Raw genomic sequence first — 25,166 nt, forward strand, 5'->3', positions numbered from 1 at the left:
GAATTTGTTTCCCTGTTCCTCCACGTGAAGCCTGCTGGGTGATCTTGAGCTCATCACAGTTCTCTCAGAACTCTCTGGCCCCCACCTACCTCACAAGCAGTGGTGGGATTCAAATAATTCAACAACTGGTTCCAATGGTGGAAGTCAAATAATTTAACAACTGGTTTTCTACAAGCACCATTTTAACAACCGGTTCTGCCGAAGTGGTGCGAACCGGCTGAATCCCACCGCTGCTCACTGTTGGAAGAGAAGGACTTTATGCTGTTACGCTGTTTCCTGCCTCATCCTACAGAGGGTTTTTTTTACTATAGATAGCCAGTGGCTAGATAGGGACCTAGGAATTTGTCACCTTCACTCTATCATGCTGGCGCTATCCCTTTGATGTTAGACTGATACTCTCAGGGACTTCCTTCCTTCCGGCTTCTTCCTCCACCTCTCTCCATCTTATTCCTACCATGCCTAGGGAGGGGACGTGCCTCCTAAGCATCCATCCCCATCCAGATAGATTAGGATAGCATAGTGAACCTATCTACCTACCTTTCTATCCAGAATGGAGTTCACTAGTAAATACTCTTTTTATTAGATTAGAAACTACAACTGACTCCGACTTTCTTTTGTGTAAGCTTGCCGCACATTGGGATCCATCACACGTACGCACACACACGAGGTAAGGTTTCTGCTGTGTTCTAGCCACCTGTGCCTCTGCTAACTACGAATAGGGATAATCTCCAACTACCAGGAGCACTTATCTCAACACTCACAAGGTATCAGTTGTGGAGACAGGAAGGGAAATGAGTTTGTAAGCCCCTTTCTCTCCCTTTACAGGACAGAAAGGCAAGGCATAAAAACTAACTCCTCTTCTTCTTATAATCAGACTGGCAGTGGTATCAGGCAGAGGTATTTCAAATCACCTATTACCTGGTATTTTCAACTGGAGATGCCAGAGATTGAGCCTGGTACTTTCCACACTCAATGGAGATGCGCCATGGGCCCTGGTCCTATTCAACATGACTCCTCCTCCTCCTCCTCCTCCTCCTCCTCCTCCTCCTCCTCTTCTTCTTCTTCTTCTTCTTCTTCCTCCTCCTCCTCTTCCTCCTCCTCCTCCTCCTCCTTCTCCTTCTTCTTCTTCTTCTTCTTCTTCTTCCCTCCTTCCTCCTTCCTCCTTCCTCCTCCTTCCTTCTTCCTTCTTCTTCCTTCTTCTTCCTTCTTCCTTCTTCTTCTTCTTCAGCATGTCTACCTACTACAGACACAACAATATTTCCTAACAATCCTCTTCAGGGCAACAAACACTTGAAACTCTTCTATGAAAGAAAGAGCTTGGTTGGAAAATGCATGAATGATTGTCTAGACTTCCAAAAGGCCTTTCATCATGATGTAGTGGTCAACACCAGTAAATTTTACTCTGGAGAACCGGATTTGATTCCCTGCTCCTTCAAACGTTCAGTGGAGTCTTATCTGGTGAACCAAATTTATTTCTCCACTCCTCCAAGTAAAGCCTGCTGGGTGACCTTGGAGTTTTCTCAGTTCTCCTCAAACTCTCTCAGCCTCAACTTCCTCACAAGGTGTCTGCTGTGCGAAGAGGAGCGGAAAAGGAGTTTGTAAGCTGCATTTGTAACCTCTATCTGTGGGTTCTGTGGGACAGAACCTGGAATGAGTTTGCAACAACAATTTTTAAAAACAAAATGGTTTACTTTCTTAACACATAACATATAACATCAACATTTAAGATCACACTTCAAGGTCCTGTTCAGGTTGCATTTTCAAGTCCTTAATTTACAGTCTACTGATACTGCCAAGTCCAATTCTTCTTTGCAAGCGGGTTGGCTCCTGAAGACTCCAAGGGCTTGATGAACAGGATTCAACATGATGAAGGTTTCCAGGAGAACTCTCACCCATTACAACCACAAAAAGAAACCCTTAACAAGGTGTTAAGGGCTTATACAACCAAGGTCCAAGTCTGGTAGCCTTGTCTCCTCCAACTACATGAGGTCTGCTGCAGCCTCTTGCTGCTTTGAGTCTCCACCCCTTACTGGGTCAACCCATTCTGAGCATGGGGGTTACACTTTCAGACTCCTTAGAGTTGAGAAAAGTGGAGTATAAATCCAAACTCTTTGCCTTCCCTGCTCATTAGAGAAGACCGCCTTGTTAGACGACCAGTCAAGTTAGTTTATCAGCCTTTACTGGTCATTCATGACCACAGCATTTAATCTGGCAATAACTGCTTAGCCAAACTTCTTCAACCGCTTTTTGCCTTTTTTCCCCCGCTCCCAGCAAGCATAGTTTTAAAATTGGAAATTAAAGGAATGCATGTGGAAATGCATGATGACACGTAACTCTTCACTTCTGATTAGCCTTGTGGCTTTATCCACTCTAATCATCAACTCGACCTGCAGTCCCATAGCGGGCGACTCTGTTTATCCACTGCTGATTTCTCCCACTTGATGCAGCAAAGGAGATCTATTGAGCCATGACCTTAATTTCCCACCCTCCCATCTTCCTACAGCGCGTGAGGGTTGTGATTTTATACAAAATTGTCCAGAACTTTTATTGCACATTTGAGCTGTCTGCTATGGGGCAAAATGCTTAATGCAGCAGTCTAGAAGAAGAAGAGTTTGGATTTATACCCCACCTTTCTCTCCCGTAAGGAGACTCAAGGTGGCTTTCCTTTCCCTTCCTCTCCCCACAACAGACACCTTGTGAGGCAGGTGGGGCTGAGAGAGTTCTGAGAGAACTGTGACCAGCCCAAGGTCACCCAGCAGGAATGTCGGAGTGCGGAAACACATCTGGTTCACCAGATAAGCCTCTGCCACTCAGGCGGAGGAGTGGGGAGTCAAACCCGGTTCTCCAGATTAGAATCCACCTGTTCTTAACCACTACGCCACGCTGGCTCTCAGGGAAGGGGAAAGGAGGTTAGAGCTGCTTTGAGAATCTTTACAGTCTAGAACTGGGGTCTTCAAACTATGGCCCTCCAGATGTTCATAGACTACAATTCCCATGAGTCCTACCACTTGGCCATTCTGGCAGGGGCTGATGGGAATTGTAGTCCATGAACATCTGGAGGGCCATAGTTTGAAGACCCCTGGTCTAGAAGAACAAGAGTTTGGCTCGTTTTAACGCTCTGCCTAACGCTATGACTCTTGGCAGGTATAATAACACTCCATATGAGAACAGGTTATGCCAATGTAATATGGCCGTTGTTGAGACTGTTCAACGTGTACTATTGGAATGTCCAATGTACGAATCGTTACGCTCTATATACATCTGTCCATTGGTAGAGAGCTCAAACGATGTCAGGCTACCATCTACTATGAATTTTCTACTCAACGGTTCCTGTGATCTCGTATGTGAGAATGTTGCGAGTTTTTTGAGGAACTATTTGGTCAGGTGCAATCATTGCCTACATAGTAGTAACGGCTAAATTATTTTATGTGTGCATGAATGTTGTGAATGTTCCACATTGTTTTAATATATTAAAGCGTTGTTTTAATATATTAAAATATATTAATATATTTAATATATTAAAAGCCTCTACAGCTCAGGCGGCAGAGCTGGGAATCAAGACACCTTGTGAGGCAGGTGGGGCTGAGAGAGTCCTGAGAGAACTGTGATTGGCCCACAGTCATCCAGCAGGAATGTAGGGGAAACACATCTGGTTCACCAGATAAGCCTCTGCCACTCAGGAGGAGGAATCAAACCCAGTTCTCCAGATTAGATTCCCCCTGCTCTTAACCCCTAAACCACGCTGGCTGTAGGGTTGCCAGGTCCAGGGAGATGGTGGGGGAAGGCATGGTTTGGGGAGGGACTTCAATGCCACAGAGCCCTCGTTTCAAAGCAGCCATTTTCTCCAGGGAAAGTAATCTCTGTCGCCTGGGAATCAGTGGCAATAGCAGCTCTTCTCCACCTGGAAGTTGGCAACCCAATATACTATGGCAGGGATCTTCAAACTACGGCCCTCCAGATGTTCATAGACTACAATTCCCATGAGCCCTACCACTTGGCCATGCTGGCAGGGGCTGATGGGAATTGTAGTCCATGAGCATCTGGAGGGCCATAGTTTGAAGATCCCTGCACTATGGGCTCCAAATTACTCCAGTGTTTTGCAGTGCTGAGCAACAGACATGTTGCTGTTGGGCAGGTAGTCTGTTTATTTCCTTATTTTGCTTAAAACTAGTACTGGCCTCCTTTCACCCTTGTAGAACTCAGGCCCGTTCCGCACACCAAACATATAACAGGTTGCAGTGATTGAAACCAGGACCTACAGAGGCAATAAGCTTACAAAGATCCCAGGTGACTAGAAGAAGAAGAAGAGTTTTGGATTTATATCCCCCCTTTCTCTCCTGCAGGAGACTCAAAGGGGCTGACAATCTCCTTGCCCTTCCCCCCTCACAACAAACACCCTGTGAGGTGGGTGGGGCTGAGAGAGCTCCGAGAAGCTGTGACTAGCCCAAGGTCACCCAGCTGGCGTGTGTGGGAATGTACAGGCTAATCTGAATTCCCCAGATAAGCCTCCACAGCTCAGGCGGCAGAGCTGGGAATCAAACCCGGTTCCTCCAGATTAGATACACAAGCTCTTAACCTCCTACGCCACTGCTGCTCCTAGGGATGTTTACCTTGCTTCTCCCTCTCTGTGATAGCCATCTGCAGCATCCATTCTTTATCATATAGTGTGATGCTTTGGGGTGGGGGGGGGAGAGGAAATGTGTTTGAAAAGATAGCTCTTGAACCACACTTCTTGTTTGGGAAACAGCCTGGAAATGCATCTGGGTGGCAAATGTACATGGGATGATGTATTTTTCCTAATGAAACTCAAAAACGTCTAATGAGTATCTAGGTGAGTTATGTCCACTGCAGAAAAGTTTGTCCAAGTTCTCCTGATTTATGAGGTTGTCTCTTTCCGAGTATGTGTTATAGACTAATCTTGCTCGGTAGCTAGACACACTCTCCTTCCTTTCTCTTTCGATTGTTGTTTACTGCAGCTTTTGGGGGAGGGAAACTGATTTGCAGCCACCGTATTATTTAGCCGCTCGAGAATATGTCTTTTTTTTATTTTAATAACATAGGGGAAGAATCTCAGCAAATTTCCAGGAAAGGGATCGGGGATGCTAATAGATTGCTGTTTATTGAAGGGAGCAGAAAACATAATTTGTGGAAGTAACTATTAAGCAGGCCAGTACGAAGTAGGAAAACCGAATTAAAAGTAGGTAGAAATGTCATTTGTCCAAGGTAGTCTCAGATAATTACATGATGTGTTTAGTGTAGTGCAGTGATGGCAAACCTATGGCACGAGTGCCAGAGGTAGCACTCAGAGCCCTCTCTGTGGGCACACACACACAGAGTTCATCGTGGAAAATCACCCCCCCACACACACACACACATCTAGGCTGGCCTGGGCCGCTGGGCACAATGCCCTGCGTCGAGCAAGGAGGACTCAGCTGGCAGGCCTGGTGCCTGTGCTCCGGGCGACTGATACCCGAGGGGGTGCAGAGGAGGCAGAGATGCTAGAGAGGTGCCGAGCAGTGCGCATGGGACTTGCTAGAGGCTAGAGCAGGCTGGCCCTGGAGCTGAGGTGGGAATTATGAAGGCACTGGAAGCAGCATGCAGACAGGCAGAGCGGCGTGGGTGCAACGTGGAGACCGAAAAGTCTCAATATTCAGGTTAAATTGCCGTTGGCACTTTGCGATAAATAAGTGGGTTTTGGGTTGCAATTTGGGCACTCGGTCTTGAAAAGGTTCACCATCACTGGTGTAGTGGTTAAGAGTGGTTAGAGTTGCTGGACTAGAATATGGAAGACCTAGGTTCGAATCACTACTCTGCACAATAGGTTTGAAATAGATGAAGGGAATTTGGGGAGAAAGGGTTATTGTCACCTGATCCTGGAACAAACACTGAGCTAAGTGACCCGCACTTCGCTCTGGTAGAAGAAAGAACAATGCATTGGGGACAATATCAACATCCAGAGAGGTGCCCAGAGATGTTGAACACTGGCTACTGGGAGAGGGGTCTACTGATAGGGGGAAAGGGACCCTTAGGGTTATGCAGAGTGGCCCTTAATCTCCCAGTTCAAAGGAGAATCCTGCCTTTCTGGGGAAAGACAACAGACAGACATAACCTTTTAAGTGTTGAGTCATTAAGCTAATGGTTTGAGTGATTAGCCTGATAGGCTAAACTGGGATTGCCCAGAGATGAGCAGGGTGCTGATTCAATCACAACTATGAAATAAGGGCAATGTAAATTAAGTGGATGTTAGAGAGTGATTGGTCAGAGGAAGAAGTTTTGGGGTTAACACAACACTGGCAGGAACACCTGGGGCACATACATTAACAAGCACAGTCCAGATTTGAGATGGGAATACTTTTCAAGGCAGAAGCATTGTGCTCTCTCAATCCCTCTAGGAAGGGTGTGAGGGAAATATTTTGCAAAACAGATATGGGCGAGGGAAAGACTAGACAAGATTTTACGGTGTCCTTGTGGGTACACTAGCCAATGCAGAGAATGGGCTCTCCATTTCGGCATGGCGCTGCTAAGCACCTGAAGGGTGGCAGGATGAGTCGGGGAACCATTCTTAAAATAGACACACACACACACACACACACACACACACACACACACACACACACTACCATGAGTGAGTCTGGTAACAATTTGGTCATCAAAAATTTCCTAAGTAGTCCTAGAACCATTTTTTCCCTGAAAATGTTTCCCCTTCATGAAACTCTCGCTACACAAGTGTTCAGATACATCCAACTTTTCTACCGATGAAAAAAAGAAACAAGAAAGAAGCTATTCTGGGGTTCATGAGAACTACAGCAACAAATACCATGTGGAACAGGAGTTGTAGTAAAGAGTAGAGTTGTGCACTAAGAAAAAAAGTTATAATTTCATATCTGGGGCAGAGGTGTACCGAGTCTAAATGGCACCTGGGGCATGACCAGCTCCCCGTGCCCCCCTCATGCCCCACTTATGGCAGCCAGCAAGGAAGCTGGGCTCGACAGCAGGCAGCTCCACCCCCCCCCCAGCTCCATCCCCTTGTCTCCCTGTAGGCTGGCTCTTGCCCTCCCCATGGCCTACAGGAGTCGGGCGGCAGAGAGGCTGGGGGTGACAGGCAGCTTGGTCGGCAAGTGGCGCCCCTGCAAGGGAGCCACCGGGTGCTGGCCGGGCCACTGCGCCATGGGAAAGGCCGGGTGCGGGGACTCAGCTGGTGCCCACTGCCCCCTCATGTGACTAAATCACATGCACTCGGGGACATGGGATACCCCTGATCTGGGATTTGGAGAAGGATATTGTACATAATTGCATTTGTTAATGTACAGGAGTGAGTGCTGTGTCTTCAATAAAGACCATCCAAGTTTCAAGCAAATTGGACCAAGAGTTCCAATTCTAAAAGCCATGGAATTAGCTGCCCTCACACATTCTACTGTTGGAGCCATATAGGAAGGAGGAAAGAAGAACAGCAGCTCTCTGCAGTTCATCTCCAGAGGTGATTGGCTGGGAGCACTCTGGGCTCTTTCCTTGAAAGGATTTGACTGGAAATCAGTGGAATAAAAGAAAAACACAAGTGTATGCTGCATTGTTGTTAAGCTCCTGAACTAAACACAAAACACACTTTTTAGGGAGCATTTCTTAGAATACCAATCCTCAGATTTGTATTACTATTCAAATAAATCACTGTTCTGACCCAAACCAGCAATTTCCACGTATATTGTTGGATCAGCAATTTTGTAATGCACCCTCAGTAAAGATAAGAGTTTGGATTTATGCCCCACCTTTCTCTCCTTTAAAGAAACTCAAGGCTTGGGAGGGAGTATGAGAGAGTTGAGCCCAGGTGTGGGCTAAAATAAACTCTTATTTGTTTTTTCTGTTATTACAACTATTTCTACACCTTTTAACCCTGCAAATATATAAATCCAGCTTTTCTTCACCACGTACATTTCTGGCAGATCTGACAGCTGCATTAAGGCTTTTATCTGTTCTGCAAATAGCTTCCAAAAAAAGAAATAAAATATATTGCTTCAGTTAGATGAGCTAGAACATACTAGAAGTGTATCTTCCAGAGCAGTGCAGAAAAGTTGGTATAGTAAACTGTTTATTTTAATAATCCTGTATAGCTGTGTACATACACCTCTGAGAGAGCCCATAGACTTCCTTATTAAAGGCAGTCGATGTGTTTTTAGAGATTCGTGGTATTGTGCTCATTTTAATCTGCAACAAAATGTGCTTGTGACAATAAAAACATGTGTGTGATATTTGTTCATGTCTTAGAAGAACATAGGTGTCCAACTCGCGGCCCTCCAGATGTTATGGACTACAGTTCCCATCACCCCCTGCCAGCATTAAGCTTGCAGGGGATGATGGGAACTGTAGTCCATAACATCTGGAGGACCGCGAGTTTGACACCTGTGTGTTAGAAGAAGAAAAGGAGGTTTGGATTTATAGCCCACTTTTCTTAACTGTAGGGGGTCACAAAGCGCCTGCAAACTGCTTCCCTTCCCCTTCCCACAACAGACACCTTGTGAAGCAGGTGGGGCTGAGAGAGTTCTGAACAGCCTGTGAGTAGCTCAAGGTCACCCAGGAGGACTGTAGGAGTGGGGAAACAACTCTGGTTCCCCCGATAACAGTCCTCTGCTCATGTAGAGGACTGGGGAAATCAAACCTCCAGATTAGAGTCCACCTGCTCTTAACCACTACACCCAGTGGCGGGATGCAAAAGTTTTAGTAACAGGTTCCCATGGTGGTGCGATTCAAATTGTGGTGTAGCACCAATGGGGCTGGGCGGGGCACGATGGGGGCATAGCCGGGCATTCCGGGGGCGGGGCATTCCTGGGCGGGGCTGTGTCAAGGACGCAGCTGCTGCGCCGGTCCTTGGGCGGGAAACGAATGCACGCAGGCGCAGGCTGCCATGCACGCCGGTGCACCTCCTGCTAGACTGCTTCAAGTTCTGCGCGCTACTGCTGAGAGGAGGGGCGTGACTAAGGCAAAAATCACGTGGCAAAATCACCCATTAGTAACCCCCTCTCGGCACACACAAATAATGAGTAACCTACTCTCGGGAACCTGTAAGAGCCTGCTGGATCCCACCTCTGACTACACCGAACATAAACTAGATACATGAGGTCCAGTGAAAATATGGGCACAATCAAACTTAATAGCAAGTATGGTTGATTTATTAGATTATTTGTATTCTATCTGCCCCTAAATATGAGCGCTTGTCAACATTACCCTTGTGTTGCTATTTATACAAATAGGACTCTTCTCCTGTGACTGTTACGACTTTGTGACATTTTTTTAGCTGAACAGTGATTCTGGCCTTGCTTTTCTGGACCAGGTTTCCTTCCCAAAATTCTTCTTGTCCATTATTGATTTGACATCCATTCAGACCAAGCCAAAGAAGGACCGAGTGCTACATCTTTAACAAATGTACTTCTCTGATGTTTTCGATTTTGGCGTTGCTGTTCCATTACGGAACCAGACATTTTTTGATATTGAACTCTTCCGTATGACAAAAGACAGCGCCTTTAATGGACTTCAGCGACAAGATGTAACAACCAATCAAAGCAAAATACAGGAACCGCTTAGTCTGAACCAGTTTCAAAGGTGTTTTGTAGCCTAGTGGAGTCATTCACCTCTGGCACTGAACAGCACTTCATCAGGGAACGGTATGGATACGATGCAAGTAAGAAATATATATTTTTAAATGGAAATGGAAGCAGAACTATCTCTGCTTCCCAGCTAGAGAAAATGGAAGTCAAAATTACTGAAAACATTTTGTCTTGACAAGTTATAGATCATTGGAGACATTTATGTAGAGGGCTCACAAGTTTCAGCTGAAGAGGCGTGGGATCATAGGGACAAGATAATCACAGGTACAAAATGGTCCATTAGAAGGTCACCCTTCAGTGCAAAACCTGTATGTTCTTGTCGGTGTTGTGAGCTATATTCTGTTGATCTGAGCTACCTTGTTGATCTGGGTGAATTTGGATGTTAATGATGGTGTGACAGACACCCCTTTCCACCTTCTATATCACCAAGGCAGAGAAACCACTCTTATTTTTCCTGCCTTTTCTTTTCAGGGATTGAGGTGCTTCAAAAAAATTGAGGTGCATTTGTTTGAAAGCATTTTCCCTCAGCCCTGTTATTACACCCCCGAGGGCAAAGGATTTCCACTGACTTTTATTTCTCTTTTCTACAGGCACTCCCTTCACAAAGGCATACTAAAATAAATATATGAGGCAGATATAAACTTAAACAGTAACACAGATTTATTTAACTGGCAGAGGAGATGGTAAAGGTAGGAACGTTAACTTGGAGATGGATTTGGATGAGGCAAATAAGGCAAAAAGCAAGAGAAATGTATGCATAGTATTCACCAGAAAGCTTGGCACAGAGACTTAAAAGTTTCAGGTTTCTTCAGCACAGCGTTTAAGATTAGTTAGTTTGGTTTTGCTTAGATGTTTCAAAGGTTTTCACAGTTTGTCCAGTTCTTTTGCTTAGATGTTCTTGCTAGTGGTTACCTACATACAGAGTCCAAACATAAACTACATATCGTACATTCATTCAGTACTCTCACACGGCCCTCCCAGTTAGGTAGAACCCTAACAACAATTAAGCATAAGCTCTGTATTGAGGAAACCAAAGTAAATCCTGATGCTTCAGACACACTGGCACACTGGCACACTTCTCTCCCTAGAAGATATTTCTAATCTAGTTTATAAAAGCTCTTCAGCTAGCCTACTTACTTACTTACTTACTTACTTTTACTTACTTACTTACTTATACATCAAATTTATAGGCTGCCCTCCCCCGAAGGGGGATAATAATAATTTAATAATAATCTAATAAATAAATAATAAATAATTTAATAATAATTTAATAAAAAATAATAATTTAAACAGTTTTAAACAGTTTATTATTAAACTCTTCCCACCAGTACACGTTGTCTATACATTTGATTGCTTTCAGCTAGCACAGGGGTAGGGAACCTGCGGCTCTCCAGATGTTCAGGAACTACAATTCCCATCAGCCCCTACCAGCATGGCCAATTGGCCATGCTGACAGAGGCTGATGGGAATTGTAGTTCCTGAACATCTGGAGAGCCGCGAGGTTCCCTGGACCCCTGAGCTAGCTTTACACTTTATCATTGTGGTTGATAAATAATAGTTCCTGTCATTAACGCTTTGACAGAACTTATCCCCTCAGAGATGCTTTGTAATTTTCACTCCAGTTAAGCGATACAGGTACTTAACAGCATGAATATGCTGCCACAGGTGAGGTGTGGTGGGATGGCCACTAACCTGGGATAGCTTTAAAAGGGTGCTTGGACAGATTCTATGGGAGGGAGAAGTCGATTTATCGGCATACCAATCTTGATCCCTCTTTGATCTGAGATTGATTGAAATGCCTTTAACAGTCCAAGGTGCTCAGAGGAGTAACAGCCGCATGAAGGGCCATTGTCTTCAAGCACTCCTCCATGCATGTGAGCTCCCAATGGCACCTGGTGGGCCACTGTGAGTAGCAGAGAGCTGGACTAGATGGACCCTGGTCTGATCCAGCTGGCTTGTTCTTATGTTCTTATGTTCATGAAGAATTCTGACCAAAAGCTTGTTGTAACCAGGAGTTTAACCTTCTCCCTCTCTCTGCATCATGCAGTTACTTGCCCAATCAGAGTTCAGGAGGCCACAATCAGGTGGCTCCCCTGATCCTAGGTCTTTCCTACTTCACTCTGAAGGTAAACAATATTTTATTTTAACAGAACTGCTCTTTTTAAAAAATACGTATCTACTGCAGTCTGTCACAAACGGATTGTTCCAGTCATCCCTAATCGGCTGTAAAGAGGTCTGAAGTCAGTGTTGCATATGTTTATTATGAGGTTGGCAAAAATAGATTCGGACAAATTGGATTTTTATTCCCTACCAGTGTTTCTCATGTTCCGATTCAGCCTCTTCCTATCTTATTCATCTGGGTCAGATATTTCCACTGGGTATGGCCAGAGACATAAGCATTTGAGGAGAACTGAAGAGGAAGAATCAAAGAGTTCTTGGCCTGTGATTCTTAGCTCATAGCACTTCTTCTGTGGTTGTGGGTGAACCGAACCAATCAATCCAAGACTATTCACTTTAAAAGACTGTACACTGCCTTTCCACCCAAATAACATCCACAGCGGGACTAGCTCAGAAGGTTAAGGGGTGACATGATAGTCATGTTTAAATGTTTGAAGAGATGTCATGTTGAAGATGGAGCAAAAAATTGTTTTCTGCTGCTCCAGAGATTAGGATAAGGAATAATGGGTTCAAGGTTCAGGAAAAGAGATTCCACCTAAACGTTAGAAAGGCCTTCCTGACAGTTTGACAGTGGAATACACACTGCCTCAGAGTGGGGTGGAGTTTCCTTGTTTGCGGGTTTTTAAAAAGAGGCTGGATGGCCATCTGTCGAGGGTGTTAGCATTGTGTATTCCTGCATAGCAGGGGGTTGGACTTGATGGCTTTTGTGATCTCTTCTAATTCTATTATTCTATATTATTATATTATATTATATTATATTATATTATATTATATTATATTATATTATATTATATTATATTATATTATATTATATTTATTATATTATTATATTATATTATATTATATTATGTTATGTTATGTTATGTTATGTTATGTTATGTTATGTTATGTTATGTTATGTTATGTTATTATATTATATTATATTATATTATATTATGTTATGTTATGTTATGTTATGTTATGTTATGTTATGTTGTTATGTTATGTTATGTTATGTTATGTTGTTATTTTATTTTATATATTATATTATGTTGTTATGTTATGTTATGTTATGTTATTTTTATGTTATGTTATGTTATGTTATGTTATGTTATGTTATGTTATTTATTTATTTATTTATTTATTTATTTATTTATTTATTTATTTATTGACTTTTACACCGCCCACCCTCAGAGGGCTCTTTTCTCCCATTTGTTCATTAATTAATTTTTTTTAAAAAAATGTAAGTCTCTTTGAATTTTCACTAGGGCAAAAAGCAAAGTGGAAAAACGTAGGTAAATAAATGTTTACAAACGAATTGTTATGAAGGCCAAGGCATTCCACCTGCGACGTCCTTTTAAAATCCCCAGCAACTTAATCATGCCAACTATATAACCACTAAAAGGCTGTATATTCCTCTAATAATCCTGTTTGCAGACAGACTGATGGAGACAGTATTAAAATGGCAGAGCAACAAAAATACTGGCAGCCAATCTAAAAGCTATATTAACATAATGTCATAAATAACCGGGTCGTCCTAGCAACCTTTTATCCACTTCACCGGCCCTGGTTAACTTGGCTGCAGCTTGGGATGAGGTGGGTCCCTGCAGTAAATGTTTTAATAGCTTCTGATTCCTGGAATTTGAATCAGCTGCAGCTTCTATTGTTATGTTACTCATATAGCTTTATGCCGGGTTAAGTGACGGTCTGCCCAGTCTTGTGATGCCAGCATAGCTAGTTCTACATTCATTTGGCAAAAAAAGAGCCCAGCTCCAAGGAACTGACAGTACAGAAATTTAATCAAGGGAAGGGTAGCTTATAAATCGAATAAAATAGACAGACAAATAAATAGACAGACACAGATCCTTTACACCCTGACCCCTCAATGATGCGGCTGGTCTCCACGTGGGCCAGGGCCTTTACAGCCCTGGCCCCTGCCTGGTGGAACACTCTTCCTCCAGCTGTCCGGGCCCTGCGGGATCTTGGTGAGTTCCACAGGGCCTGTAAGACGGAGCTGTTCCTCCAGGCCTTTGGAGTGTCCAGTTGCTGACAGGTGCCCCCTGCTTCCTCCTCCTTCTCTTCGTCTTTATTTTTTGGGTCCCCTACCATCTAAGGGACCCGTTTTCTTCCCCCCTTTTGGAAGGTTTTTAATGAGGGTTATTGCGGACATTGTTTTACTGATAGCTGCATTTTAAACTTTTAAATGTATTTAAGGGTTATTGTACATGCGATTTATGTTGTTTACCGCCCAGAGCCCTTCGGGGGTAGGGCGGTATAAAAAACCCAATAATAGATAGATAGATAGATAGATAGATAGATAGATAGATAGATAGATAGATAGATAGATAGATAGATAGATAGATAGATAGAGAGAGAGAGAGAGAGAGAGAGAGAGAGAGAGAGAGAGAGAGAGAGAGAGAGAGAGATAACGACTCGAGTAAACTAGGCCCTAATTGCAACAGGGGGCAGGGCACATGGTGAGCCCCAGAGCAGTGAGCATGCATGCCCTGGGGCTGGCCGGGCGGCTGAGCCTTACCCAGCCTGTTCGCGTGTGACGCACGAGCGCAAAGGGAGGAGCATGCTCCCTATATATTAGGCAGCACATGGTTTCTCCGGCCTTCTTTGACACCTGGAGAAAACTGACCCTCCCTCCCTCCCTATTTGGGTAGGGCTTTCTTGCTGCTCAATTTGTCACAGTCTTTGGCAGTTTGGGCAGAGGAACACATCCTTATGGGGAGGATGAGCTTGTGCGCCGGACCTCCCCGCAGTTGGTGGCCTGGGGGGGGGGGGCAGGCTCAGCAGCGCATGCCACGGAGGCCTCTGCGATCAAGTCTGACACCCCAGCAGGAAGGGGGCCACACCGGGCAGGCACCCAGGTGGCTTGGTACCTTCTCTATTTCCCCCCAATATGGATTGGGTTCGTGCTGGGGTCAGCCATGGGTACTGACTGGCTGCTAACCGATGCACTCCTCTTGATTGCCCAGCTTCTGCCTCAATAATAAAGGACCGTGGTCCACTTTAATTCCAAGAAGTGTCCTGTAGTTATTCACCAGATGGGCGCAAAACATCTTGCAGTCATTTAAAAAAGAACCATTAGGACTTTTGTTTGTCCACATAGCGTGGGCAAAACAAAAAGGTTTGCCAGGGGAAAGTGGTTCTTTTTCCTCCCCCCCCGCAACTCTGACTTTTGTTTTCACGGCAGCTTGCTCCTGCCATTTTCTGCTGCTTGTGATTTGCGCCACCCACCATTTGGTGAAGGTTTCCCTTGGAGGTCTCCTCTGCTTGCAGCTCAGTTTCACAGGGCATCCGTAAGTCGGTTGTGACTTGGCAGCACTTTCTAGCTCCATGGTTCCCTGTTTCACTTCTAGCAACCTGGATGGGATAGGCTAAGAACATAAGAACATAAAAACTAGCCTGCTGGATCAGACCAGAGTCCATCTAGTCCAGCATTCTGCTACTCGCAGTGGCCCACCAGGTGCCTTTGGGAGCTCACATGCAGGATGTGAAAGCAATGGTCTTCTGCTGCTGCTGCTCCTGAGCACCTGGACTGTTAAGGCATTTGCAATCTCAGATCAAAGAGGATCAAGATTGGTAGCCATAGATCGACTTCTCCTCCATAAATCTGTCCAAACCCTTTTTAAAGCTATCCAGGTTCGTGACCATCACCACCTCCTGTGGCAGCATATTCCAAACACCAATCACACGTTGCATGAAGAAGTGTTTCCTTTTATTAGTCCTAATTCTTCCCCCAGCATTTTCAATGAATGCCCCCTGGTTCTAGTATTGTGAGAAAGAGAGAGAAATTTCTCGCTGTCAACATTTTCTAATCTACTCCATGCATAATTTTATAGACTTCAATCATATCCCCCCTCAGACATCTCCTCTCCAAACTAAAGATCTGATGTCATCAGATCTCAGAAGCTAGCCAGTGCAAGTCCTGGTTAGAGCCCTCCAAGGAAGTCCAGGGCTGCTAAACAGAGGCAAGCAATGGCACACAACCTCTTATCATCTCTTGCCTTGAAAAACCCTGCAGGATTGCCATCAGTCGGCTGCTGCAGTGTGATCCTAAATGCGCTTATCAGCACAGATTCAAGCCCCTTCAAAATTAATTAAGAGCAAACACATAACTTCCAAGGGGAAAGGTGGAGGAGAAATATAATAAATAAATAAAAGATATGTCTGATGAGACTGGGTCAGTGGTCAAATCAAGAGAAAATGAACATGGCAAACAGAGTGAGTTTGATGCACGTTATTTGCAGCGATCGCTGTTACTATCGGGGGTTCCCTCTTTATCTTGCTGTCACAAACGTTCTGTGTTGCTTTATCCCCACTCCACACTGACCACCGATGGCAAAGAAAGACCGAATGTCACAATGCCTCAGTGTAAGGCAAAATGTTACAGAGGGCAAAGAGAACAGCATGGTCAAGTCATGACTGCTCGTGACAGCCATTTACTGTGACACCGAGTTTGCCCCCAAGTGTTCTCATTCACATGGTTTCCTTTCTCAGCTGTTTCTCCTCGGATACATTGGGAGCCATAGACATTACAAATACGCATGCATGTGTAGAATGAAATAACCCCAGTGGAATTAAAGATCACCAAAGATGCTGAGCGAGGATTCACCCAACTTTTGCCATTATTATTGGTATGCAAACAGTGGTGACTGCAATTAGAACCAACTCCTTAAAAAAGGTTTAAAGAACCACTAAATATAAAACTGCTAAATATAAAAAAGGAAGGGTCATATGGGACATTTTATGACCCTCCTGTGACCCCTTCTGCACATGCAGAATAATCCACTTTCAGCCCACTTTGCAGCTGTTTTTTTACTGTGCGGAATAGCAAAATCCACTTGCAAACAATTGTGAAAGTGGATTGAAAGTGCCTGTGTATTGCAATTGTAATATTGTGAGCATACTTATGGGCCTTTGACCAGTGTAGATGATTTTAATTTGTAATAAATACATATGTGTTTTTGATATTTAGCAGTTTTATATTTAGGGGCCTGTTAAACGATTAGATGTCTTTTTTAAGGTACTTAATTTTAGTTTTGTGGGATTAAGTCCCCCCCCTCTTTTGTTGGTGACTACCATTAGGCTGTTTCTGCACAGCCACGCTGGGGGTTGGGTCGATGTACATGACGCCGACCCAACCCCCCCGGGACCGTTCGCATGAACGGTCCCAGTAACAAACAGGAAGACGGTGCCACAGAGCGCCGTTGTCCAATCGACCTACCTTCTCTGTGACCGTCCGGCGTGTCGCCAAGGCCAGGGAACACGCCTCCCCCCTGCCCTGCGCGACTGCTCCAGATGGTCGCAGAAAGGTAGGTCGATCGAGCAAAGGGGGAGGGATGGCGCCTTCCAGCCGCTGCCGTTCACATGGCAGCGGCTGGAAGCCGCCGTTTTCCAACAACGTCGCTCAGGGAGCGAGGTGAGAAAATGGCAGATTCGCGCCGCTGGGGAGGCATGAGGGCGGCGCAGCTGTGAAGCAGCTGTGCCCCCCATGCGAACAGCTCCCTGGGGACGGCGTTTTTGCCATCCCCAGAGCTCTGTGTTTGGCCCATGCGGAAAGGGCCTTAGATACATGTTTCCGGCTTGTGTGACATAACAGCAATATGCTTGCTTGCACTTTGGATCACGGACAGAGATTTTTCTATTGACTTGATTGTGGAAGTCAGAAGACCTGTGGCAACAGCTGTGGATCAGTAGTAGAGTATCTGTTTCATATGCAAAAAGTCCCAGCTTCAGTCTCCATTATCTCTGGATGAACATATGTCAGAAGTACTTTGATTGTGTGTTCCTGCATGGCAGGGGGTGGGACTTGATGGCCCTGGTGGCCTCTTCCAACTCTACGATTCTATGTTTCTGTGGGCGTTTCCCCACTCTTTGTGACCCCCCTATGCTGCATGCTGCTCTCAGCGCCACAGGCATCTAGCCTGGCGATGCCAGGGAGCGTCCCCATGACCCTATACTCTCTTCTTGTGCTGGTCACCAGAGCCCCCAGAAAGGATAGAAGCGGTATAAAAGTTTAATAATAAATAAATAATAATAATAAATAAATAATAAATAAATAAATAAATAAATAAATAAAATAAAAGGTGCTGTTTTCTCCAGTGCCAGGGATGCCGCGCGCTGAGGGGGCGCAACAGTGGCAGCATCGGGGCAGCTGCGCTGTCGCTGCCCCTGTCGTGGGGAGTGCCGGGGGACCCCGCGCTACTCTCCTCAAGTAGCGCGGGGCTTAAGGTAAGTGGGGAAAGGCCCTGTGATTTTATTATTTCCAGCAGAAGAGATCAGGTAACAGAAGTAAAACACATCTACCCAAGATCGGCTTGGGCTTGGGAGACAGTATGGGAGAGCTGAGTCCAGGTGATGACTAAAATAAACTCTTAATTGTTTTTCCCCCCGTTATTACAACTATTTCTACATCTTTTAACCCTGCAAATATATAAAATCCCACCTTTCTTTACCACATACATTTCTGGCAGATCTGACAGCTGCACGAAGGCTTTTATCTTTTCTGCAAATAGCTTTAAAAAGAGAAATAACAATATATTGCTTCAATGAGAAGTGCTCGAATATGCTAGAAGTGTATCTTCCAGAGTAATGCAGAAATGTTGGGATTTTAACTGCATATTTTAATAGTCCTGTGTAGCTATGTACGTACAGCTCTGAGAGAGCCCATAGACTCCCTTATTAAAGGCAGTGTTTTTAGAGATTCATGGTATTGTGCTCATTTTAATCTGCAACAAAATGTGCATGTGATGATAAAACGTGCGTGTGATATTTGTTCATGTCTTAGAAGAAGAAGAGGAGGAGGAGGAGCGTTCGGATTTATAGCCCGCTTTTCTCAACTGTATGGGGTCTCAAAGCGGCTTACAAACTCCTTCTCTTCCTCTCCCCACACTTTGTGAGATAGTTCTGAGAGGACTGTGACTAGCCCAAGATCACCCAGCAGGCTTCAAGTGGAGGAGTGGGGAAACGAATCCAGTTCCCCAGATAAGCGTCTGCTGCTCATGTGGAGGAGTGGGGAAGCAAACCTGGTTCTCTATGGGGCTTTCCCCACTGACAGAGTTGAACTGGTTTCTACCTAGGTTCGCCTCAGTGAATCTCCACTACCACCAAGCTCAACATTGTTTTGTCTCAGTTCCCCCCCCCCCCCCGAACTGCAACATCCTTGTCGCAGTTATGAACTTCACTTTTCTGCCGGAACAAGGTCGATACCGCTTCGAAGCTTCGAAGTGGGGAAGCATCGAAATGACACCTCATCCGTTCAACCAATCACAAGCCGTTTTTGCGGCATGCGCAGAACGGGAGAGTCGTGGTGGGCAGAAAGCGCATGTAACTGTAAAAGTTAAACTGTAAAAACTGTAAAAAAAAGAACGCTCCCATTTCCCGCCGTAACACAAGCGCCAATCATGATCGAGGAGCGAAACAGGCACCAAGATGATCCTGCCCACTTAACTTGGTTCCAGGGGGCCAACTCAGTTGTTGTGGGGACAGCCTGGAATCGCCCTCCACTGAAGGGAACCGAGTCGACCTTAGTTCCCTTCTGTAGTGGGGAAAGCCCCTACATTGGAGTTCACCTGCTCTTGACCACTTCATCATACTGGCTCCCAATGAGAAGCATTATCAGGAGTGATAGAGCTTAAAAGCTGGTAAGATCCAGTCTAGTTTCTGGTTGAATTTAAAGCCTTTATTCATCAATTTCAGTATTCTAAACTTGCAAACGTGTAAACTGCCTTTGTTTTAAAACCAGAGATTAAAACGAACATCCTTTTCAGAACTGTTAATGATGCTGTTTTGAATATTTGTCCCCTTCATTACCAAGGTGCCATCAGGTGAGAACTGTGTCTTTTTCTAAGGGCTGGAAATTGGATTTCTAAAATGTCAAGCAAATTACCTGCATTTACATTTTGTGAGGCATACACACACACACACACATACACACACACAATTCTTTCAAGGACATCATTCATTAATCTCAACTGACCCAGTGTTGCTAATTTTGACTGCAGATCAGATGAGGCCTTTGCCGTCTGTCACCAGTGGCTGCGGAGTGGGAAGGAATTTTGATATGTAGTTTTAGCTTCACTGTTAGGCAGCCATAAGGAACTTCCTATGACAATGGTGGCGAACCTATGGCACGGGTGCCAGAGGTGGCACTCAGAGCCCTCTCTGTGGGCACGTGCACACAGAGTGCGTCATGTGGGGGGAGGGGAAGCACTGTTAAACCCCACTGATTTTCATGGGAAGAAGCGTGATCCTTTACCTAAGAGTAAGCTTAGTTGCTGGCAATGGGGCTTGCTTCTGAGTAAACCCTCCTAGGGTCGTGATTCACCCATTAGAAGAGTCACACGGTTGCTTCAAAGCAAAGCCACTGACTACCAACAAGCTTACTCCCAAGTAACGCGCGCCTCGGAGCCAACCATTTTTCCTAAATGAAACCCTCAGTGTTCAGGCTAAATTGCCGTGTTGGCACTTTGTGATAAATAAGTAGGTTTTGGGTTGCAATTTGGGCACTCGGTCTTGAAAAGGTTCACCATCACTGTCCTATGACAATTAGTGATAGAGGTCAAAACTGTACAAAGCAGTAGATGGAAAGAAGGAAAGAATGTTATCCATGTAAGGTGAGGAAGAAAAGCCAAGCTGAAAGCTAGCTTGAGGATAACTAGAAGGAGGAGGCGGAGGGAGGAGAAGGAGGAGGGGTTTGGATTTATATTCCACCTGTCTCTCTTTAAGGAGACTCAAGGTGGCTTACAAGTTCATTTCCCTTCCTCTCCCAACAGACACCTTGTGAGGTAGGTGGGGCTGAGAGAGTTCTGAACGAACTGTGACTAGCCCAAGGTCACCCAGCAGGAATGTAGGAGTGTGGAAACACATGTGGTTCACCAGATAAGCCTCTGCCACTCAGGTGGCTGCCACTCTGGCTGCTCCAGAGACTAAGACCAGGAGTCATGGGTTCAAGGTAAAGGAAAAGAGATTCCACCTAAACTTCAGAAAAAACTTCCTGACAGTAAAGGCTGTTCGACAGTGGAATTCACAGCCTTGGAGTGTGGTGGAGTCTCCTTCTTTAGAGGTTTTTAAAGGCAGGTTGGATGGCCATCTGTCAGGAGTGCTTTGATTGTGTGTTCCTGCATTGCAGGGGGCTGGACTGGATGGCCCTTGGTGTCTCTTCCAAAGCTATGATTCTATGGTGTTGGGGGAGTTTTTGCTTTCTTTTCAGGTCGGGTTTATTTCCAGTTCAGGTTTACTTGAATGAACAGCCCTATGAAGGACCTCTATGTGTGCAGCAGTTTGGATAACAAGTTGCCAAAAACTAGACATTAACATAAAAAGAAATTTAAACATGAAACAATTGCTCATCCGTGATCCGATTGGGGAGTGTTTTAAAATTAATGCAACAACTTAGGGCAAACTTTAATTGAATTATTGAACTGAATTTGCATCTAGATTATGTGTCCCTATTGGAAGGACGCAGGGAGAGAAAAAAACATCCGTTTTGTTCTCTATTCGTTAACAGTTGCATGGGAAATGCCAAAGCTGCAAGTCGACATCTTAACAGCTTTATTTCATTTCGGGAATTAATTTGGTTTTATAGCTATTTATTTCCTCCAGACTGTTACAAAGGGAATGTTATTTGCCAAATGCTATTCTTGGGTATTTACATTTTTTCAGATCACAGGAAATACAATGAAGGGAGGGGGAGAAATCTTGGTGGGGGTAAATGTATTTCATTTCTGTTTGTTTGTTTCCATCTACAGCACCGGTTTTTAATTTATTTTCACTTCACATGTTTGACTGCGATGGCTCTTTTTTCACTGCTACAGTGATTTTCCCCTCCCTTAAAAGCCAGTGATACATTGGCTAGTTACAACATTATTTGCTCTTAGATTGCAGCAGGGTTCCCATTCAGGCCATTGTAATAGCTTTAGGATCTTTTTTCTGTGTTTTTACCTGTAATTTGGGGTTCCTTGGTGGCGGAAAGTGAAGTTGCTGTCAACTCATGGCAACCCCATAGGGTTTTCAAGGGAATAGACATTCATAAGAACATAAGAAAGAGCCTACTGGATCAGACCAGAGTCCACCTAGTCCAGCACTCTGCTACTTGCAGTGGCCCATCAGATGCCTTTGGGAGCTCACGTGCAGGAGGTGAAAGCAATGGCCTTCTGCAGCTGCTGCAAGCACCTGGTCTGCTAAGGCATTTGCAATCTCACAACAAGGAGGATCAAGACTGGTAGCCATAAATCGACTTAAAGAACATAAGAACATAAGAACTAGCCTGCTGGATCAGACCAGAGTCCATCTAGTCCAGCACTCTGCTACTCGCAGTGGCCCACCAGGTGCCTTTGGGAGCTCACGTGCAGGAGGTGAAAGCAATGGCGTTCTGCTGCTGCTGCTCCTGAGCACCTGGTCTGCTAAGGCATTTGCAATCTAAGGAGGATCAAGATTGGTAGCCATAGATTGACTTCTCCTCCATAAATCTGTCCAAGCCCCTTTTAAAGCCCCTTTTAAATTCAAAGATGGTTTGTCATTCCCTGCCTCTCCATAAAATCCCTAGACTTCCTTGGTGGTCTCCCATCCAAGTATAAGCCAGGCCCAGCCCTACTTAGATTCCAAGTTCTTTCCATATAGCAAATGTATAGCAGGTTGCAGTCAGGATAAAGCAACCCGCTTTCCTGTTTTTGCATTCACATGCATCTGTGCAGGCAGCAATTGTAGCCTGCAGAAACCATTCAGGGTGCTGTCGCCTTCGTATGGAGGCACGTCTATTTTTTTATTTACCTCCCACCAATGCGTAGCTATGCAGGCATGCATAAATGAACCCCCGCAGCCACGCTGACGTCTCATGATACCACGATACGACCATCTGCGCCTGCGTGGCTATGCAGATGTTAGCCACGAAATTTAAAAAAGGAAAGCGCAGCCAAATCAAGCATCTCCTGCCTGGCCATATGTTCACTGCAGCCAGGGATTTTTCAAAAGACTTGTGAATAGCATGAATATATTTTTTAAAAAAACTGTTTGGGTGATATAACACAGGACAGACTCTGAGTCTAGGACATGGAGCAGTGGATTCAAAGTGCCAGAAAAGAGATTCCACCTAAACATTAGAAAGAACTTTCTGACTGTCAGGGCTGTTGGACAGTGGAATCCACTACCTCGGAGAGTTTTGGAGTCTCCTTCTTTGGAGGTTTTTAAACAGAGGCTGGATGAACATATGTCGGGAGTGCTTGGATTGTGTTTTCCTGCATTACAGGGGGTTGGACTTGTTGGCCCTTGGGGTCTCTCCCAACTCTATGATTCTATCACTCTATGACTCGTTTGAGGGCAGGTTCTGTGCAAAGTGCCCCCCCAACCCAGATTTTTGTCCATTCCAAACCCGTGTTTAATGTAAGGTGAGCAGATTGTCACCTTTTAAAACCGGGACAGGGTGGGTGCGCGCGCACGGCCGCAGGAGCGCATTGCCTTTTGTGGCGCTTCCCGGATTCCCGCCCTGTGACAGGGCAGGAAATGGGAGCGCCCCAGAAGGCAGTGCAGCAGCGTGGGAGGCTGCTGCATTGCCTTCTGGTGCACTACCCTGTTTCCCGCCCTGTGACAGGCGGGAACTGGGAGTGCCCCAGACAAAATCGGGACAGGTACAAAATCGTGCGGTATGCAGGACAGATTGGTGTAAGGCGGGACTGTCCCGCCAAAAGCAGGACGTCTGGTCACCTTAGTTTAATGGCCCATGTGGAGTGGGCCCTGGGTCTTCCAGGTCATGATGGTTCTTATTGATTATTCATTCATATTCCTGCTTTGCCCACTACCAAAAAGCTGGCCATGTGTCCATTAAAAGTGTGGGATGAGGCCTTGATGGATAGCACTGCACCTGATTTAACTTCAGGAGATTCCACTTCCAGGTAAGAAAATCAGGGAGTAGATGACATGGAAGACCTCTACTGTAGATCTGCTGCCAATCAGAATAGAAAAACTGACTTTGACATTACTAGGCAACTTAGAGTAAATGAAAAAAAAAATATTTGTAGGGGAGTTTAGTGGGGAAGAATTTTAGTGGGAGTGTGTCTTGGAACCCTTTATGGTTGGCCCAAACATGGATGAGGTAAGGTTATCATGTCTCTCCTGGCTGCCAGGGGATGGGGATGGGGGCAAGGGGGTAGAGTTGCCAGATCCTGGTGAAGAAACCTCTGGAGATTTTGGGGAGGAACCTGGGGATGACAAAGATCTCAGTGGGGTACAATGCCATAGACTCCACACTCCAAAGCAGCCATTTTATCAAAGAGAGGTAGGGTTGCCAGGTACCCCTGGCCATTGGCAGGACTTGGAGGGGTAAGGTTGACAGACGCAACCCCAGGAAGGATCAAGACCTCAGTGGGGCACAGTGCTAGGCAGTCACATCCCTTTTCTCCAGGGGAACTGATTTCTGTAGCCTGGAGATGAGCTGTATTTGCAGGGGATCCCCAGGTCCCACCTGGAGGCTGGCATCTCTACCACCAAGTATGGAAACAAACTACTCCATCTATGGTTGGTCCCACTGTGAAGACTCATTGAATAGATGGATCACACAGTAAGAAGTCAAGGCACACACACACAGTTCCTAGGATATAAACCGGAAGGAGGAGATAGGTGGGAGGATAGTGCAGGGAAGCAGGGACTATACGTTACCTAAATTCAGCTGAAGAAGATCTTGTAGAAGGCAAGGATTCAAATGACCAGCATCTGAATCCAGGCGAAGGACGAATTCGTGTCTCACACCAACAAGACCAAGGGAGGTTCAAGTTAGCAATGAGCTCTGGAGTTGGGGAACACAGTACTTTTATACCCTTTCGCCCAGGTAGGGGCGGGAACAAGCGAGTTTTAAGTTTTCATTTTCCTAAATTCTCTGGAATTTCCCATGCTGGGCTTGCTGGGCTGAGCTAATTAGCAGCTCTTCTATTGTCCTGAGTACCCGGGACAATGGGAGTCAATTGCTCTTAGATTATATCAGTGATACCATGAATGGTTTATGCAGAGATACTTCTTACAGTCTCTGCCTTCAGTATTCAGATTTGGATGAGGCTTGATTGATTCAGGATGGGATCTTGTTGTTAGGGAGATCACATCTAGAGGTTGGGGAAATGCAAGGAAGCAACCATTTGTTGCAGAGCCATTTACCAAGGAAGTTTTCAGTGTCTATTGTATCAAAGTAGTTCAGTGAGGTGTGGTAAACAAGATCATGTCCATAGTTAATGAAGTTTCCAGATAATTGCCTGGAGTAACTCACAAATCTAATCAAACAGACTGTTTTGCCTTAGGCTTGCTCTCAGTTTGGACACTCTGCTATCCACCCATTCAAACAAGGAAACTGGCATGTTGCAGCATATAGCATAAGAAACAATATGAAATCCAATATTTCATAAGGCAGGGGATGAAGGC

Source organism: Sphaerodactylus townsendi, linkage group LG10 (assembly GCF_021028975.2).
Source record: "Sphaerodactylus townsendi isolate TG3544 linkage group LG10, MPM_Stown_v2.3, whole genome shotgun sequence".
Classification (NCBI taxonomy): Eukaryota; Metazoa; Chordata; class Lepidosauria; order Squamata; family Sphaerodactylidae; genus Sphaerodactylus; species Sphaerodactylus townsendi.